This window comes from Callithrix jacchus, chromosome 20 (assembly GCF_049354715.1).
Source record: "Callithrix jacchus isolate 240 chromosome 20, calJac240_pri, whole genome shotgun sequence".
Taxonomy (NCBI): Eukaryota; Metazoa; Chordata; class Mammalia; order Primates; family Cebidae; genus Callithrix; species Callithrix jacchus.
Window position 1 is genome coordinate 32,132,158 of NC_133521.1, and position 17,122 is coordinate 32,149,279.

The 17,122-nt window shown below is 40.7% G+C and overlaps 1 pseudogene; it reads right to left on the reverse strand.

Moving 5' to 3' along the window:
• Nucleotides 1–25: 25 nt before the first annotated feature.
• Nucleotides 26–867, reverse strand: LOC100388663 (U1 small nuclear ribonucleoprotein C pseudogene; annotated as a pseudogene).
• Between the last annotated feature and the right edge of the window lie 16,255 nt (nt 868–17,122).

A 17,122-nucleotide genomic window follows, 5' to 3' on the forward strand; every position in this document is an offset into this window, starting at 1 on the left:
CCAAATATTAGCCAAAGAGGCATTCAGCAATTACAGACATTTAATATAGTTAAAAAAAAAAAGAAAAGAAAACTTACATCACAGCAGCATGATCTCCTGGTGAAGCAGAACAGGTCATGTAAAACTGATAGAATGAGGCCTCCCCTCTATCCTTATCTGTCTGGTCAGGTCATTCTGGGCTGAGTAGGTGCCATCATGCGATGGACAGGAGGTTTCATCACTGGGGGCCCAGGCATCACTGCCATATGGCCTCCCATGGGCGGCCTCATTCCAGGAGCAGGTCCCACTGGCATCACCCCAGGAGGAGGAGGGCCCATCATTGGCAACATGGAACAGGCCCCCATATGGGGTGCTGGCATCATACCAGGGTGAGGAGGACCCGGAAGATGGGAGGGAGCTGGTATCACCATCCCTGCAGGAGGAGGAGCAGTGAATGAAGTAGGAGGTATCTTTCCTTGTCAGAGTGCAGCCGCTGTTTGGTCAGTCAGGCTCTGAGCCTGGTCTTCCATCCATTTCTGACAGTCTTTCACATTCTCTCTGTGTTTTCTACCACTGCAGTGTCTTTCTCACAGACGGAGAGTCATGGGGGAAGTATCTATCGCAGTAGTCACAATAAAACTTGGCCATGGTGCCCTGCAGACCGTGGCCCACTCCGTTCCTGTGCTGACTTCTTTTACTTAGCACAGTGTTTACGAAGTTCACCCATGCTGCAGCAGACGTCGGTTCTTCATTCCTTTTCAGGGCTGAATAGTGTTCCATTCTATGGATATATCCTATTTGGTTTATCCATTGGGATAACCAATTGACCTTTGATAAACAACCCAAATGTCAGCTGATTGACTTTGGGGTTGTTTTTACCTTTGGCTATTAGGAACAGTGCTGCTATGAATATTCCGTTTCTTTCTGTATAAAATAGGTATCAAAAATTGCCGTCCTGGCTGAGTCAAAGGCTGTCATGAAACTCAAATGAAGCAGCACAGACGAAAGTTCTCTGGGAGCCGCCTGGCCTTGCACAAGTGTAGAGTGGAAGCTGGTGATTGTGTTACAGTTAAGATCATGATTGTGGTTATCGACAGGCTCAGCTATCCTGGCATCAGGGAGGGAGAGGAAGGACCCCAGGCCTGAGCTCTCCCTCAATACCAGCTTGTTACCCAGTGCCCAGTGTTGGTCCATTTGGCAGAGGCCAGCTGCTCACAAGTTGTAATAGTCTGTTTTCACACTGGCGATAAAGACACGGCTGGCTGGGTGTGGTGGTTCACGCCTGTAATCCCAGCACTTTGGGAGATCGAGGCAGGTGGATCACTTGAGCTCAGGAGTTTGAGATAAGCCTGGCCAACATGGTGAAACCCAGTCTCTACTAAAAATAAAAAATTAGCTGGGTGTGGTGGCAGGTACCTGTAATTCCAGCTACTAAGGAGGCTGAGGCAGGAGGATTGCTTGAACCTAGTGGGTAGAGGCTGCAGTGAGCTGAGATTGTGCCATTGCACTCCAGCCTGGGCAACAGAGTGAGACTCTGTCTGAAAAAAAGAAAAAAAAAAAGACACACCCAAGACTGGAGAATGTATGAAGACAACGAGATTTAATGAACTCGCAGTTCCATGTGGCTGGAAAGGCCTCACAATCATGGTGGAAGGTGAAAGGCACATCTTACATGGCGGCAGTCTGAGAGAAGTGAGAGCCAAACAAAAGGGGCTTCCCCTTGCCAACCATCACATCTTGTGAGACTGATTCACTACCACAAGAACAGTATGGGGGGGAATTACCAGATTCAATGATCTCCTACCAGGTCCCTCCCACAACACATGGGAATTATGGGAGATACCATTCAAGATGAGATTTGGGTGGGGACACAGCCAAGTATATACCACAAGTATATCTAGATATCAGTGCTTTGTCATTCAGATGTAGCAATCAGGGCAAAGGGCCAGTTAACAATAATTTGCTTTGGAGCTCTGCATCATTATTTGGTCTTGTTGCCTGTGGGCATGAGTTGGACGGAATAAATTTTGAAGAAATCTGCTGGGTGAGGTGCATTTAGACAGCTAAGACAGGAAGTGACTGGGGTTATTGAGAAACTCCCTAGTGCTCTAGGCTAGATATAACCACAGTGCAGGACAGTTTTACTTATTTTCTCCCTTCATGTTTTTCAAGTGCCTGCTCTCTATATCTTGAGCTGAGAACACAAAGGAAAGGGAAGACATCATTCATATGTCCTAGATTGAGGAAAAGGGCTTGTGAAGCTGGAGAGTATTTGTAAAGCAAATAACTCCAAAAAATTATCTAAATTGCCATGGTGCAGAGATGCAGAGGGAATACACACATATTTAAAGAGAGGGTTTAGTGAAACTAATAGAAAAGCCTCCTGGGAAGTGAATGCTCACTTAGAAAAGGGGAAGCTGGGTGGGGCACGGTGGCTCATGTCTGTAATCCCAGCACTTTGGGAGGCCAAAGCGGGCGGATCACCTGAGGTCGGGAGTTCAAGATCAGACTGACCAACATGGAGAAATCCCATCGCTACTAAAAATACAAAATTAGCTGGGTGTGGTGGCACATCCTCTAATCTCAGCTACTTGAGGAGGTTGTGGTGAGCTGAGATCATGCCATTGCACTCCAGCCTGGGCAACAAGAGCAAAACTTAAGAAAGAAAGAAGAAAGAGAAAGAAAGAAAGAAGGAAGAAAGAAAGAAAGAAAGGAAGGAAGGAAGAAAGAAAGAAAAGAAGGAAGGAAAGAAGGAGAGAGAGAGAGAGAGAGAAGGAGGGAGGGAAGGAAGGAAGGAAGGGAAAAGAGAAAGAAAGAAAAGAAAGAAGGGAGGGAGGGAAGGAAGGAAGGAAGGAAGAAAAGAAAGAAAGAGGCCGGGCGTGGTGGCTCAAGCCTGTAATCCCAGCACTTTGGGAGGCTGAGGCGGGTGGATCACGAGGTCAAGAGATCGAGACCATCCTGGTCAACATGGTGAAACTCTGTCTCTACTAAAAATACAAAAATTAGCTGGGCATGGTGGCACATGCCTATAATCCCAGCTACTTGGGAGGCTGAGGCAGGAGAATTGCTTGAACCCAGGAGGCGGAGGTTGCAGTGAGCCGAGATCGCGCCATTGCATTCCAGCCTGGGTAACAAGAGCGAAACTCCGTCTCAAAAAAAAAAGAAAGAAAGAAAGAAAAAGAAAGAAAGAAAGAAAGAAAGGAAGGAAGGAAGGAAGGAAAAAAAGAAAGAAAAAAGGAAGGACTAGAGATGGGTATATGTTACTCCAGCAATCGTAGAGTCTCTGCTTGGGGGGTCAGGGCCAACATCCCATCTGTTGTGACATCGATCCACTTTCTGGGACATACTGTGGTATGTGGGGTTGACGTGTTGCTCCCTGCCTGCCAAATGGCAGTCTAATGTGCACAGCCAACCACTAGTACACAACCCTGGAGAGCCTGCCTCCCCCTGTTCCCACTCCCACACCAAGATCACATGGAAGAGAGCAAGCAAAGCCAGAGCTACAGATTTTGGGTCCTTGCAGCCAATTGGGGGCTGCTGTATTTTCATTTCTTGCTTTGACCAGCCCTGGCTCCAATGTGTTAATGGGAGTATATTCAATGGCACCTTAATGATCCAGGCTGTAATTCTGTCATTGCTTTTAAGTTGTTGAATACAACATACAACTTCCCTGTGGATCCTGACTCTCACTCCCCTAATCTTTGCCAGCCTTTGATGGCACCTTCTTCTTGTCATCACCAGCTTATTTTCTTGTTCCTGCCTCTGAAGTGGAGATGTTTCCCAAGGTCGCCCACGACTCTCTCCTCCTCTGCCTGTACTCTTGCCCTTGGTGGCAGTGTATACGTTCTCCATCTCAACAGCCATCTCTGGTTGTTGAACTCGACATTTGTGGCTCCCTCTCCGACCCTCTTTTAAGCTCCAGAAAGGCTTCTGGTCACTGTATGACTACCATATCCCAAGCTCAACCTGCTCAATCCAAACCCATTATCTTGTTCCTAAAACTAGCTTTCTTATTTCTGCATTATGAAACTTTAGGTACCCAGCAAGGAACCTCAGAAGCCTCTTATTTCTCCCCTCCCACCCTCCGCAAACCAATCCACTGTCCATGTCTGTCAATTCTGCCTCATGAGGAAGCTCATGTTCACCCCAGCCATCAGGTACCTTCACATTACCATAGACCTCGTGTGATTTCATTCAGCAAGGAGTGTTTAGTTAACTAGTTGATTACTAGGACAAATGAGGGTATGTAGTATAGTTAGTCTGCTTCTGAACTCACTATGAATTCCCATAACTAGGAAGACTACTTGAGCCCAGGAGGTTGAGGCTACAGAGTCATGATCATGCCATTGCACTCCAGCCTGGGTGACAGCATAAGACCATGTCTCAAAAAAATTTATTTTTGGCTGGGCATGGTGTCTCATGCCTGTAGTCCCAGCACATTGGAAGGTTGAGGTGGGTGGATCACTTGAGGTCAGGAGTTTGAGACCAGCCTGGCCAACATGGTGAAACCCCATCTCTACTAAAAATACAAAAATTAGCCAGGCCTGGTGGCGCCTGCCTGTAATCCCAGCTACTCAGGAGGCTGAGACAGGAGAATCACTTGAAGCCAGGAGGTGCAGGTTGCAGTGAGCCAAGATGGCACCACTGCACTCCAGCCTGGGCGACAGAGAGAGACTCCATCTCAAAATGGCAACAACAACAAAACAACCAGTTTCCCACACTATTCTCTGAGAACAGAGAATATTCTAGTTGTCCTGGACATTCTTCTCCCTTATTAATCTGTCTTCAGTTGGAAAGTAGAAAGCAAACATATTAGACAAACATGGCAGAGCTCTCTGGTTCGTCTGAGTATCTATTTGGGAAAGCTGGAAGAATTTGCACCAACATGTTACTGGAAGTCACCTTCTTTTCCATACCTATATTTCCTGCTTTTTCCCCCATAATGAGCATGTGTGGACAGTGGGGTGAGAAAAAAATAATCTTTTTTAGATTAATGTATTTACTTACATAAGTGACACATAGCTATATATTACTGTATAAAAGATCTACAGATCAGGGGCAGGAGGTGACCACAGGGGTCATGAAGGACCTTTTCTAGGGTGATGGAAATGTTCTATACCTTGATTTTTGGCTGTAACATGATGGTACATATTTGTCAAAACTCATAGAACTATATATCTCAAGGGATGAATTTTACAGTATGTAAGTTATACCTCAATAAACTTGACTTAAAATACAAGAATTATACAATAGCTAAGTTTATAGAGTGAGAGAGGTATGTCCTCTCTCAGCCCTCCCTGCCCAGCTCAGTCTTCCCAATTCCATTTCCCTGACAAGAGGCAGCCACAACTCACAGTTTAGCATATTTCCTTCTGGTCTCACCCACTCATCCTGGCCTCACATGCATTTTTTAATTACAAAAATTTCAAACTTAAAGAGAAAGCACAAGCATCATACAATGACCACCCTTAAACTCTGCACCTAGATTTGCATGATTGTTAACCTTTATCTCTGTTTGCCTCTTTCTCTCTCTCTCTCTCTCTCTCTCTCTCCCTCTCTCTCTCCGTCTCTCTCTCTCCACCCCCGTCTCTCTCTCTCTCACACACACACACACACACAGAGCGAGAGAGAGACAGAGACGTCTATGTACATACTTCTTTCTAAACCATTTTGAGTAAATTACAGTCATTGTACATTTTACCTCTAAATACTTTAGCAGGTGTCTCTTAAGAACCAGGATGCTTTTTTTTTCCCATAACTACAATACAATTGTCATTCTCAGAAAAATTTTGATATTAGTGTGACATATAATATATAATCCATATTCAAATTGTATCTATTATCCAAAGAATGCCTTTTAAAAAAAAAGCTAATTTTGCTTTAAAGTCCAGGGCCTTATAATAAAAGATCCACATTGCATTTAGTTGTCATTTCTCTTTAGTTTCCTTTAAGTTAGAACAGTTTTTCATATCCTTCTTTTGTCTTTTGTGACATGGACATTTCTGAAGAGTCCAGGACATTTCTGAAGAGTCAAGGTTATTTATTTATTTATTTATTTATTTATTTATTTATTTGAGACAGAGTCTCACTCTGTTGCCAGGTGCCAGGCTGGAGTACAGTGGCGTGATCTCGGCTCACCACAACCTCCGCCTCCCGGGTTCAAGCAATTCTCCTGCCTCAGCCTCCTGAGTAGCTGGGACTACAGGCACGTGCCACCATGCCCAGCTAATTTTTGTATTTTTTAGTAGAGATGGGGTTTCACCATGTTGGCCAGGATGGTCTCGATCTCCTGACCTTGTGATCCACCCATCTTGGCCTCCCAAAGTGCTGGAATTACAGGTGTAAGCCACCATGCCCGGCATGAATCAAGGTTGTTTTGCAGGAGGTAGCCCAATTTGGATCTGCCTGATAGTTTCCTTATTACTAAATTCAAGTACAACATTTTTAGCACAAATACTACATAGGATATATCGTGTCCTTCCCGGTGCCTCATATCAGGAAGCACATGAGATCAGTTTGTTCCATTATTGGTGATTTTAACTGTAATCATCTGGTTAGGATCATGTCTACCAGATCTCCTCACTGTAGAGGTACATTTTCTCCTTTGTAATTAATAAAAAATCTATGAGATGATAAATGAATATCATCTCACATAAAGATATTTACTTATCATCTTACAGATTTTTTTTTATCTTACTAGGAGACTTAGTAAATGTCCTATAATAACGTTCTTGCCTGAATTAGTTATTTCTGATTGGAATACAGTGATTTTCTAATTCTATCACATCTTATGCATTTATTTGCTGAAGTTATTTTATTTAAAAAAAACCCACACTTTTTCTTGAGTATGTTATAGTCCATTTCTCCCATTATTCATTTTGCCACTCAAGTTAACCCAAATTTGGCCAATAGGAGGCCCTTCAATATGGCTGTATTTTTTTGTTCTTTTGTCAAGTCTCTACCAGTATTTTTTTTAACTTTTTTTTTTTTTTTAGAGATAGGGTCTAGCTATGTTGCCCAGGCTGGTCTCAAACTCCTGAGCTCAAGTAATCCTCCCACCTTGGCCTCCCAAAGTACTGAGATTACAGGTGTGAGCCACCACACTTGGCCATCCCTATCAGTTTTTAAGTACTTCCTTACTTTCTGGCATAAAAAGATATTATAGACTCTCCTCGTACTTTCTCTGTTCCAGCTCTGAACTAATCACTTCTCCAAAGAACCTTAGTTTCTTTTAGTGGGGAGTTGGATTTTGAAAATAAAATCAGAGCACTATGTGTGTTCATTGCTAGAGGGATATCATTGCTTCCTGGAGCTTTCAATGTTCCCAAAAAGAAAAATTTATTTCTTAAAAGATTCTGAGTCATACTGATCCCTGTGGTTCAAATCCAATACCACTGGATTCTTCTTTTCCTTCTTCCATTCCATATTATTATCTCCCTTATCCTACAATGGTTTCCAACAAACATTGTCATAGACACTTATTTGCATAAGCCTACAATAGACACGAGATATGTACAGAATTGTCACACAAGTACTATGACAAACATACTATGTCAATTTCAGAAGTTTGTGGCAGTTCTTGTCATCAGATATATCCCTCCTGAATTGTATAATGACTTTTGGGGCCCTTTCTGTGTAGGAAGACGTTAAATATTGTATTTTATGACTCTATTGTTATAAAGAACATAATCTAACTGGGTTCATCATTATATAGTAATTACTATCATGTTTCTTGTTTTCTTCTGAGTTTTTGGAGGTGTGTAGCCTGTTAACTTGGCTCGTATTTTTTACAGTGGCAAAATAGGCATAGCATAATATTTATAATCTTAACTATGTATAAGTGTGCAATTCAGTGGCATTATATATGTCTGGCTTATTTCACTAAGCCTAACGGTTTTGAGGTCCATTCGTGTAGCATACATCAAAACAATGTTGTGTAACCATAACCACCAATATGGTTTGGATTTGTGTCCCTGCCCAAATCTCATATTGAATTGTAACTGCCAGTGTTGGAGGAGGGGCCTGGTGGGAGGAGACTGGATCATGGGGACAGATTTCCCCCTTGCTATTCTTGTGGTAGTGAGTTCTCACGAGATCTTATTGTTGGAAAGCGTGTAGCACCTCCGCCTTCACTCTCTCTCTGGCTCTGCCATGTGAAGACTGCCTGCTTTTCCTTTTGCCTTCCACCATGATTACAAGTTTCCTGAGACCTTCTCAGCCATGCTTCCTGTACAGCCTGTGGCTAATTCCAGGAGCCAATTAAACCTCTTTTCTTTATAAATCACCCAGTCTCAGGTAGTTCTTTATAGCAATTCGAGAACTGACAAATACAACCGCTATACCCAAAACCTTTTCGTTTTCAACAAAAACTCTGCACCTGTTAAGTAACAACTCCCCTTTATCCCTCTCCCCAGCCCCTGGCAACCCCTATTCTCCTTTCTGCCTCTATGAATTTGCATACTCTAGGTACATAGTATAAGTGGAGTCATACAATATTTGTCCTTCTGTGTCTGGCTTATTTCACTAAGCGTAATGGGCTTTCATGTTGTAGCATACATCAAAACTTCATTCCTTTTCATGGCTGAATAATATTCCACACAGGGCTGTGCCACCTTTGGTTGATCCATTCATCTGTTAATGGACACTTGCATTGTTTCCACCTTTTGGCTATTGTGACTAATGCTGCTATGAACATTGGTGTACAGGGGTTAAAGTTCCTGCTTTTGGTTCTTTTGAATACATGTCTAAGAGTGAAATTGCTGGGTCAATAGTCCTATGTTTAACCTTTTGAGAAACTGCCTGTTTTCTATAGTGGCTACACCATTGTACATTCCCTCTAGCAGCGCACGAGGGTTCCAATTCCTGCACATCTTCACCAATAACTGTTATTTCTATTTTAAAAATCATGCCCAGGCCGGGCGCGGTGGCTCACGCCTATAATCCCAGCACTTTGGGAGGCCAAGGTGGGTGGATCACGAGGTCAAGAGATTGAGACCATCCTGGTCAACATGGTGAAACCCCGTCTCTACTAAAAATACAAAAATTAGCTGGGCAGGGTGGTGCGCACCTGTAGTCTCAGCTACTCAGGAGGCTGATGCAGGAGAATTGCTTGAACCTGGGAGGCAGAGGTTGCAGTGAGCCGAGATCGTGCCATTGCACTCCAGCCTGGGTAACAAGAGCGAAACTCCGTCTCAAAAAAAAAAAATCATACCCATCCTGGTGTCTCTTCTGATGTTAAAGAAAGTAAAATTGGTTGGGGGTGGTGGCTCACACCTGTCATCCTAGCACTTTGGGAGGCCAAGGGGGGTGGATCACCTGAGATCAGGAGTTCGAGACCAGCCTCACTAACATGGTGAAACCTTGTTTCTACTGAAAATATAAAAATTAGCTGGGCATGGTGGTGCATGCCTGTAATTTCAGATACTTGGGAGGCCGAGGTAAGAGAATCACTTGAACCCAGGAGGTAGAGGTTGCTGAGAGCCGAGATTGCACCATTGCACTCCAGCCTGGGTGACAAGAGTGAAACTCTGTGGCCAAAAAAAAAGAAAGAAAGAAAGAGAAAGAAGAAAAGAAAGAAAGAGGGAGGGAGAGAGGGAAAAGGAAGGAAGGAAGGAAGGAAGGAAGGAAGGAAGGAAGGAAGGAAGGAAGGAAGGAAGGAAGAAAAGTAAAATTAATACCTGTTTGTGGCCCTTAAAAGTATCGTGAATACAGGTGATACATGCCTGCAGCTCCAGCTACTGGGGAGGCACAGGTGACAGGCACTCTTGAGGCCAGGAGTTTGAGTCCAGCTTAGGCAACATAGCGAGACACCAAATTCCCCCACAAATAAAAAGTATCATGGGACCTGCCTGATGAAGTTAATCCCACATCTCACTGACAGTACCTGATTAAGTACAGTGCTCAAAACAAATGCTGATTCACTTTTCTTCAGTGTGGTTGTCATCGGTTTGGTGTATATACAGTCCTGTGCTGCTTAACAATCCAAATCCAACTGAGAAATGCATCGTTAGGTGATTTTGTCACCATGTGAACATCGTAGTATCTACTTACACAAACCCAGATGGCGTAGCCCACTATACAGAGAGGCTATGTCATAAGAGGCTATGGACCTGTACCGCATGTTACTGTACTGAATGCCAAATGCAGTTGGAATATGGTGGTAATTATTTGTGTATCTAAATAGAAAAGATACAGTAAGAATGTAGTATAATCTTATGGGACCACTGTCATACATGCAGCCGTGGTTGACCTAAATGTCAATGTCTGTCTGCAGCACAAGACTATACCTAGTTTCCATTGTTCCTGTTGTACTCAGTTTTAGGGATTTCCCCCCATGCTTGTGAATTCAATATTATTATTATTATTATTATTATTATTATTATTTTCTTTTGAGATAGACTCTTGCTCTGTTGCCCAGGCTAGAGTGCAATGGTGTGATCTCAGCTCACTGCAACCTCTGCCTCCTGGGTTCAAGCGATTCTCATGCCTTAGCCTCTCAAGTAGCTGGGATTACAGGTGAATACCATCATGGCTGACTAATTTTGTTATTTTTAGTAGAGATTGGATTTCATCATGTTGACCAGCTGTTCACAAACTCCTGACCTCAGGTGATCTGCCCACCTTGGCCTCCCAAAGTGCAATATTATTTTTTCACTTCCCTATAACTTTCCCCTGTTCCATTTCCCATCATAGTTAACCTGAATTCCTTGGTTTCTGGCTTAAATTTCCTGGGCTTCATCTTGCTATGTATTTGTTATGCAATTATATGCCAGTCATAAGCATGAATACGCAAAGTACTTTTACCTCACTTGTGGAGAATAATTAGCTTCTCCTGTCTTGCCTGAAAAACTCTAAAGGCAAGATCCCCAAAGGACAAAGAAGCAGGAAAATACTGCCTCTTTGCCAGTATTTTAACAGCATATTGGTAAATAATGATGAGAAAAATGAGAAACTGTCCCACAGATGACAAATGACAAAGTTGATAGAATAAGTAGAAAGGAGCATTAGAACAGTTATTGTAAGTGTGCTCGCATACTCAAGAAGCTAGAGGAAAGACTGAACATCTTAAATAGATGCACTGAAGACAGAAAAAAAAAAAGGATCCAAATCAAACTTCTGAGATGAAATCTACAATGTCTGAGATGACAAATACACTGGAGAGGATGAAGGACTGGTTTGAAATTGCAGAAGTAAAAGCAATGTTCACTGAAGACATATGCTTCACTATGAAACGAAAGCAGTAGAAATTATCCAAAATGAAATACAAAGAAAAAGAAGATAGAAACAAATTCAATCGAGTGTCAGTGAGCTGTGAGACCATGTTGAGCAGGCTAATATATGTGTAATTGAAATCCCAGAGAGAGGGAGGGAAACAAAAATATTTGAGGATATAAAAGCTGATAGTTTTCCAAATATGATGAAAACTATCTCTAGACCCAAGAAATTTAACAAACCTCAAGTACAAGGGGCACAAAGAAAATTACATCAAAGAACATTATAAGAAAAATTTTAAAGCTAGCAATAATGACAAATATCCTAAGAGCAGCTGGGAAGGGGAATGGGCAGGGGTACCCATTACATACTAAAGCAGCAGTCCCCAACCTTTTTGGCACCGGGGACTGGTTTCGTGGAAGACGATTTTTCCATGGACAGGAGGTGGAAGGATGGTTTTGGAATGAAACTGTTCCACCTCAGATCAACAGGCATCAGTTAGATTCTCGCAAGGAGTGTGCAGCCTAGATCCCTCGCACATTTCACAACAGGGTTCAAATCCTATGAGAATCTAATGCTGCCATTGATCTGCAGGAGGAGCTCAGGAAGTAATGCTCACTTGCCCACTCAGGCTGGTCTGGTTCCCAGCAGGCCACAGACTGGTACCTATCTGCAGCCCAGGGTTTGAGGACCTTTGTCTAAAAAATAAAGGTAAGGATGACAACAGATTTCTCACTGAAAACAATCCAAGCCAGAAGACAATGGAGGAACCTTTTTAAAGTGCTGAAAGAATAAAGCTTGGTAACCTAGAATTCTATACTCAGTGAAGATATATTTAGAGAACAAAAGAGAGCAAAACAAGGACTTTTTCAGACATAAAAAAACTGAAAGAATACACTTAGAGCAGACCTATACTATAAGAAATAAAGTCTTTCAGACAGAAGACAAATGTTACCATATGGCAATGTTGATCTATTTAAAGAAATGAACACCAGACATGATAACTATGTTGGAAATCTAAAAAAATTATTATTTAAATATCTTTTAAAAATATTGTTTAAGCAAGAAAAATAGCAATGTATGTTGGGGATTATAACATATGTATAAGTAAAATATATGACAAAATGAATGTTATGAAGGCAGGAAAAGCAGAAACAGCAAGATACCATTGTAAGGTTCTCATAGTATATGTAAAGTTTCATAATATCACTTGAAAATAGACAGTTAAATATGTATTCCATAAGTTGTAAAGCAACCACCAAAATAACAAAATGAAAAGTTATAGCTATTAAGCTAAAAAACGGGATAAGTGGAACCATAAAAAATGCTCAATTAGCTGGATGTGATGGCTTGTGCTTGTAATTCCAGCATTTTAGGAGGCTGAGGCAGGTGGATTATTTTAGGTCAGGAGTTTGAAGCCAGCCTGGCCAACATGGTGAAACCTCATCTCTACTAAAAATACCAAAATTAGCCAGGCATGATAGTGCATGCCTGTAATCCCAGCTATTTGGGAGGCTGAGGTGGGAGGATCACTTGAACCTGGGAGCAGAGGTTGCAGTGAGCCAAGATTGTACAACAGTACTCCAGCCTGGGTGAGAATGAGACTGTCTGAAAGAAAAACACAAAACAAAACACTCAATCCAAAAAAAAGGCAGCAAAATAACAAAAGGGGAACAACAAGCAAGTGGGATAAATAGAAAACAAGGAGCAAGATGGAACCATATCAATAACCACATTAAATGTAAATGTCAGCTGGGTGCAGTGACATACTTATAATCATAGCACTTTGGGAAACTGAGGTAGGAGGTTCACTTGAGGCCAGGAGTTTGAGACCAGCCTGGGCAACATGGTGAGACCCCATCTCCACAAAAGATAAAAATAAAAATTAGGCAGACATGGCAGCATGCACCTGTAATCCTAGCTACTCAGGAGGCTGAGACAGGAGGATCACTTGAGCCTAGGAGTTTGAGGCTGCAGTGAGCAATAATCACACCACTGCACTCCAGCCTGGGCAACAGAGCAAGGCCTTGTCTCTAAAAAAAAAAAATTACCGGCTGGGCGCGGTGGCTCAAGCCTGTAATCCCAGCACTTTGGGAGGCCGAGGCAGGTGGATCACGAGGTCGGCAGATCGAGACCATCCTGGTCAACATGGTGAAACCCCATCTCTACCAAAAATTACAAAAAATTAGCTGGGCATGGTGGCGCGTGCCTGTAATCCCAGCTACTCAGGATGCTGAGGAAGGAGAATTGCCTGAACCCAGGGGGCGCAGGTTGCGGTGAGCCGAGATCGCGCCGTTGCACTCCAGCCTGGGTAACAAGAGCGAAACTCCGTCTCAAAAAAAAAAAAAAAAATTACCAAATTAGGTAAATAAAATTTAACTATATGCTGCCTACAAGAAATTTCACCTTAAATATGAAGACGAATAAATGTAAAGTAGAATGATGGAAGCTCTATCACAGAAACGCTAATGACAAGTAAGCTGAAGCAGTAATACTGCTGTAAAACAAAACAGATTCCATGGCAAAGAATATCACCAAGAATAAAAAGTAAGTACAACAATTATTTATATATAATTAAAACAATAAAGTGACTAATCATCAAGAGGCCACAATCTTAAACAAGAGTGGTAAACTACACATTACATAAAATGTACCACCTTAAATCTTTTTAAACGTACAATTCAGTAGTGTTAATCATCTTGTGCAATCATCACTGCCATCCATTTCCAGAACTTTTTCATCTTACAAAATTAAAACTCTACATACACTAAACATTTATCTTTCCCTTCTTCCCTCAACCCCTGGAAACTGCCATTCTATTTTCTGTTTCTATAAAGTTGGCTACTTTAGATACCTCATGTATGTGGAATCATATACTATCTGTCTTTTTTTATCTGGATTATTTCAGTAAGCATAATGTTTTCACGGTACATTGATGTTGCAGTAGATATGAAAATTTCATTCAATTTTATGGCTGTATAATATTCAATTGTATGGATATACCACATTTTATTTATTTATTCATCTTTTGATGAACATTTGGGTTGTTCTCTCCTTGTGGCTATTGTGAATAATGCTACTATGAACTTGGATATAAACAATCCTAAATTTTTATATCAATAATTGCAGAAATTCAAAATACAGGAAGGAAAAGTTGATAGAACTGTAAGAAGAAATAAACAAATTCATAATTATAGCAAGCGACTTCAACACCTCTCTCTCTCTCAATGACTGATACATTAAGTAAACAAAAATCAGTGAAGGTATAGAATACTTGAACCATGTTATAAAAACAATTTGAACTAATTGACATTTATGAAACACTCTACCATATAACAGCAAAACATATATTTGTTTTAAAGTTTGCATGAAACATTTATCAAGATAAACCATATTCTGGTCCATAAAGCAAGTTCAATCAATGTATACAGACTTAAGTCGGCAGTAAATCGCACTGCCACGTGTGTACCTATGCAACTATCTTGCATGTTCTTCACATGTACCCCAAAACCTAAAATGCAATTTAAAAAAGGACTTAAGTCATACAAAATATGTTCTCTAAGCACAATGGAATTAAATGAGAAACCACTAACAGAAAAATATCTGAAAATGCCCAAATATTTAGAAACTAAACATGCTTCTAAATAATTGATGGCTCAAAAAAAAAAACTCAAAAGGAAACCAGAAGATATTTTACACTGAATTAAAAAGAAAGTATAACTCATAAAAATGTGCTAGAGGCAACTGAAGCAGAACTTACAAGTTTGTAGCATCGAACAGCAAACACCTGTATTGGAAAACATGAAAGTTCTCAAATCAATGACCTCAAGTTTAGGAAAGTAGAAACAGAAGAGCAAATTAAACCCAAAGAAAATATAAGAAAAGACATGTTAAAGATGAAGACAGAAATCAATGAAGTAGAAAACAAAATTTAAAATAGAGACAATGAAACCAAAGTTAGTTCTTTGGCAGGATCAATAAAATTGGGAAATCTCTAGCCAGACCAATAAGGAAGAAAAGAGAAAAGACATAGATTACCAATATCAAGAATGAGAGAGGCGGCTGGGTGCTGTGGCTCACGCCTGTAATCCCAGCACTTTGGGAGGCTGAGGTGGGCAGATCACTTGAGGTCAGGAGTTTGAGCCTGGCCAACAGAGTGAAACCTCATCTCTATCAAAAAAAATACAAAAAATAGCTGGGTATGGTGGTGCATGACTGTAATCCCAGCTACTCAGGAGGCTGAGGCAGGAGAATCGCTTGAACCCAGGAGGTGGAGGTTGCAGAAAGCCAAGATTGCGCCTCTGCACTCAAGCCTGGAAAACAGAATGAGACTCCAACTCAAAAAAAAAAAAAAAAAAAAAACATGAGAGAGGTGAGGTCAATAGAATCTGTCTTTGTTAAAATGTTAATAAGGGTGTATCACAAATTTTTCTCCAATACATTTGACAATGAGATAAAATAGACTAACTGAAAGACAAACTACCAAAGCTTATTCAAGAAGACATAGATCACCTAAATTGCCTTATACCTGTTAACAAAATTGAACTTATAGTTTAAAACATACTCACAAAAGAAATTTTAGATGGCTTCACTGGTGAATTCTATGGAATATTGGCTTCACTGGTGAATTCTATGGAATATTGGCTTCACTGGTGAATTCTATGGAATATTGGCTTCACTGGTAGTTTTATCAAATCTTTTTTTCAATATCTCTCATAAGGAGAAATACCAAATATTTAAGGAAGAAACAATACCATTATAGACAAACTCTTCCAAGATTCGAAGAAGTAACAATACATTCCAACTGATATTTTGAAGTCAAGATAACTCTTATACAAAACCAGAAAAAAAAAACAAAAACAAATGTTATAACATTAGACTAGGTGTGTAATTCCAGTACTTTGGGAAACCAAGGTGGGAGGGCCTCTTGAGACCAGGGGTTTAAGACCAGCATGGGCAACATAGTGAGACCCTAATTCTACAACAAGTAAAACGATTAGACTGGTATAGTGGCACATACCTGGTATCCCAGATACTTAGGAGGCTGAGGCAGGAGGATCACTTGAACCCAGGAGTTTGAGGTTATAGTGAACTATGATCATGCCACTACACTCTAGCCTGGGTGACAGAGCAAGACTTTGTCTCTAAAACAAAACAAACCAAAAACATTACAAAGAAGTAAAACTACAGACCAATTCATCAACATTATTGCGGAAATTCTTAACAAAACTTATGCAAATCAAATACAACAATATATTTAAGGGATAATATGTCATGAATAAATGCATTGTATTTCAGGAATTCAAGCTTGATTTAACAATAGAAACGTAATAATATTCACCATATTAACAAACCAAAAAATGTAAAACCATGCGATCCTCTCAGTAAGAACAGAAAAAGCATTTGACAAAACACCGTCAAATCCATTTCCATCATCCGATCATATCCACTCATCAAAGGAGGAATTGGAGGGCACATCTTCAACCCAATAAACAATATCTACAAAATCCAACAGCTAAATCAAATGTAATTGTAAATGATTGAATATATTCCCCCTAATTTCAGAAAGAATGCAAGGATTTCATTCTCACCACTTTTATTCAACATTATACTAAATATTACATCCAGTGCAATGGGCAACAAAACGAAGTAAAAGACACTCAGATTGGAGAGAAAGAAGTCAAATTGTCTTTATCGGGAGATGACCTGACTCAGTCTTTCATGATTAAGTGTGATGTTAACTGTGGGTTATCTGTAGATGTCTTTTACCAGGTTGAAGAAATTCTCTTTTAATCCTAGCTTGTCTAATGGTTTTATCATAAAGGGTATTGAAGTTTGCTAAGTACTCATTTTGCATCTACTAAATATGTGTTTTTTTCCTTTATCTTATTGATATGACATATTATTCATTTTCAAATGTTAAATGAACTTT